Here is a 4,178-nt window from a genome sequence, read left to right on the forward strand (position 1 = left end):
AAAACATTTCACTGCCCAAGTCAGCTATAACACAAGTCTTGTTCATCAGACTACATGCTGTACAGTATTTGTGGACAGATTTTTTCCCAGGATTTATTATGCATTTCTTCTTCTTCGTTGCATGATTTAGAATAATAAGGTGAGAAATGGGTCTATTCTGAGTTCATCCAGCACTGCAGCAGCTAATAAAGTCCATTTAATCCCAAAAACGCTTTTCTTTTAGGCAGGCTGGAGCAGAAAACAAATCACCTTTCTCAAGTTGTACAGTAATGTCACATGTGTATGAAGGTGGATCAAACAAGCTAATCTTAAATGTCAAAGTAGAGAGGAGCCTAGTAGGCCTATTTATTTTCATTCATTACACAATATGAATAAGCTATGCAGACAGTTGTAAAGAAAGAACATCTTTTTCTTCTGTTCTCTACTTATAGTTACACAGTATTAGGGGTGTGGGCTGTATTAAAAGTATCCACGGTTCTCCCATGCTCTAACACACAGTAACGATGAAATGTGTGCTGTTCTCACATTCTTCCTCTGTATGTACACATAAACAACAAGGCAGGGAAATATAAAAGGAATTTGTTTTATTGTTTGGGTACATTATTGTTCAGTGTACATGCTCACATCTGAAACAAACTTTACGTGCTTGATAACTCTCCCACCCCGCAGACATCTACACGTCAATACCGATTTATATTCATAGCGGCAAGTGCTATGTAGCTCCACATAGGGGACACAGGAAGTGACCTATAGCACCTTCATGCGGCGTCGGAACCACGTAGGAAATTCACAGCCGCACCGGCAGAGCTCCAGAATATGCAACTCGGCCGGCTCAAACGCGAACGCGCTACAAGTGCGAGGGCCCGCCCAACGCTGCTTGCAGCTTTAATTGTCTTTGAATTCTTTCTTTGCGTACTACAAATTGATACAAACCTAATATTTAAACAGTTTTTACGCTCCTGTACATGCTCAAACTCACACATGATGATGGCCGTGCCAATGGCATTGCTAAAGCAAAATAGTTCACCTTCACCCTACAGCACTGAATTATGTTTAGTTTACTTTTAGTTTATCAGGTGGAATGGGACACAAATCCACTGATTAGGCTGAGAAATGGGGTAATTTCTGTTTCTGACTTCATTCTAATTCCACCCCCACAAGAAAACCGTCTTTCAGAAGCCCACATTTGTCCAAACCTTAATGTGTTACATGAAACAAGTGTCTTAAGCTATATATGGATCACTAAACATTTTAGATATTTGAAAAATGATTTAAAGTCTTCCACTGCAAAACACTACAGCGAATATAATGATGTTTTCACACAAAAGGGCACTAAGGGTTCTTTTATTTCCATTATGGTTTTACCATAAGGGTAAAAGCAGTTTCAACCCGTGTAGAGAAGGTCAACTACTGTAGCTGACTGAAGCATGTTTAACCCTCTGTAGAACTCAACAAATGAGGAGTACAAGTCCATCTTGTACATTTTCAAATCTAGTTCGTATTTTATTTGTAATAAATAAAATCACCTACCTGACATATCTGATGTCTTAAATCTCTGCAAATCCAGTAACTTTACTTATCCCCAAAGATCGGTAATTTGTAATGCAGGCTTCCAGGAATAGTCAGTCATGAAGGCCCAGATGGCAGTCACATCTTTGCACCAGCTGATATGGAACCTTAAATACTGAGAGGGTCAATTGGTATCTGACGCTGCACAATGAAGGCACATCCCATTCTGTTTATATCTGCAGACTAAAGAGCGGTGGCCTGCTGGGTCTGCTCATCTGTTTGTTCAACTGGTCATTCAACTGGTAGTGTTGTGCAACAGACTCACCCTTCACAACTTGGCCTCCTGCCCCCCTGCTGTTGATTTTGGTTTTCTGGTTAGGGTTTCATAGATTAGATTAGATTGTTTTATTAGCCACACAACAAATGGCAGTGGAATTTGTACGGAATTTGACGTACATACAATACACAACAAATAGACAACACACTTCACAACATGTAACAATACAAAATACATTGGGTAAACGGCCATGCCAGTAGTGTGTGATGAGGCAACTAAACGGAGGAGTTCAGTGTCCTGAGCCCTGTTTCAGAAAGCAGGCTTAACAAACTCTGAGCTTATCCCTAAGCTCTGGGTTGATTGAGCCTGAGGTGGGAAACTCGATTCCAGAACAGCTGATCAGAATAAGTTCAATCAACTCTGAGTATGTTGAGCCTGATTGAAGCGCGTGCGTGGGGATGAAAGAAAGCCATCATCAATGGAGCTCCGATACTACGATTCACCATGGCAACGGGTAAATAAAGGCAGAGCCTCCATTTTAATCGGGTGGAGCTAGAAATATGAATGCGTGGCAACGCGGACCCTGATAGGCTCTAAAACGCAGGAGTGGAAGAAGGATCGATACGTTAAAATTATTACATTTTATAAAGCGTTGCTCATTCATCATTTACCAAACTGGACTTTCCTTAGTGAATGATAAAGTGCTCGAATTCTCCTACAGCCTGTTCATTCATTCATTCATTTTAAATAGCTACAGGCCTGTTTATTCAGCTGTAACCTGACGGGACTAAATGCCGGTGGCATGTGTCTAGGATCAAACTGACTGTAAAGTTTTAGACGTCTATGTTACATTAATAAAATCTTGCTCATTTCGTATTTTATGAAATGCTGTCAAAACACATTCAGACTATCAGCAGATAATGAAAAACTCACTTTTAAACTACATGTATTTGTTTCAGCTGCACCACCGTCATCATCCCTCAGAAATATTCACATCATGTCCAGTTGATAACTACGATAGCAATGTTGTTAACTAGGATAGGAATGTTCAATCAGTGCGAATACAATATGAAAGGTTACTGTTCATTGATGAGTTTTATACAGATTAGTTTAAACAGCATACTGCAGCACTGTAGCGCACGGTAAGTGTGTAACTGTTGCCAACCTGACAGCTGCCTTAATGTCCTTAATGTTATCAAGGACAGTGTAGCTTATAGATTTATTCTGTGCTGAGGATAAATTTACGATGTCCAAAGATAACTCTCTATCCATACATCGATGAAAGATTGATCATAAAAGCGCTCATGTTCAAGATCATGTTGGGGTAAAAAGAAAAAAACTAATAGCCTATTTAACCATAATTTCGATGTTTCTAAAGATGTAACTGTCCAATATGTGCTTTGATATCGACAGTCTGAATGAGGAAATGTCACACGGCCTCCTCAGGCTCCGCAGGAGGGGAGGAGTCGGAGAGAAACTCAGTGTTACTTGAAGTAAACCTCTTCTCGAGGAGGTTAGATTCAATATACTCAGAGTTTTCACTAAACCCGCTTTTTGAAACAGGCCCCTTATGGCTATGGGGAAAAAGCTGTTTGTGAAGCGTTTGGTGTTGGTGGAGAGTGACTTCAAGCACTTTCCTGAGGGAAGGAGCTGGAAGAGGTGATGCGCAGGATGTGAGGAGTTGGATGATTTTCTGTTTTTATGCAGTCTATGGTTTTAAGGATAATAAATTAGAATTAAAGCTGCAAGCAGCGTTGGGCGACCCCTCGCACTTGTAGCGCATCCGGGTGTGAGCCGGCCGAGTTTCACATTCTGGAGCTCTGCCGGTGCGGCTGTGAATTTGCTACGCGGTTCCGATGCCGCATGAAGGTGCTATATGTCACTTCCTGTGTCCCCTATGTGGAGATACATAGGACTTGCAGCTATGAATATAAATCGGTATTGGCGTGTAGATGTCTGCGGGGTGGGAGAGTTATCAAGCACGTAAAGTTTGTTTCAGATGTGAGCATGTACACTGAACAATAATGTACCCAAACAATAAAATAAATTCCTTTTATATTTCCCTGCCTTGTTGTTTATGTGTACATACAGAGGAAGAATGTGAGAACAGCACACATTTCATCCTTACTGTGTGTTAGAGCATGGGAGAACAGTGGATACTTTTAATACAGCCCACACCCCTAATACTGTGTAACTATAACAAGTAGAGAACAGAAGAAAAAGATGTTCTTTCTTTACAACTGTCTGCATAGCTTATTCATATTGTGTAATGAATGAAAATAAATAGGCCTACTAGGCTCCTCTCTACTTTGACATTTAAGATTAGCTTGTTTGATCCACCTTCATACACATGTGACATTACTGTACAACTTGAGAAAGGTGAGTTGTTTTC

This window comes from Micropterus dolomieu, linkage group LG01 (assembly GCF_021292245.1).
Source record: "Micropterus dolomieu isolate WLL.071019.BEF.003 ecotype Adirondacks linkage group LG01, ASM2129224v1, whole genome shotgun sequence".
Lineage (NCBI taxonomy): Eukaryota > Metazoa > Chordata > Actinopteri > Centrarchiformes > Centrarchidae > Micropterus > Micropterus dolomieu.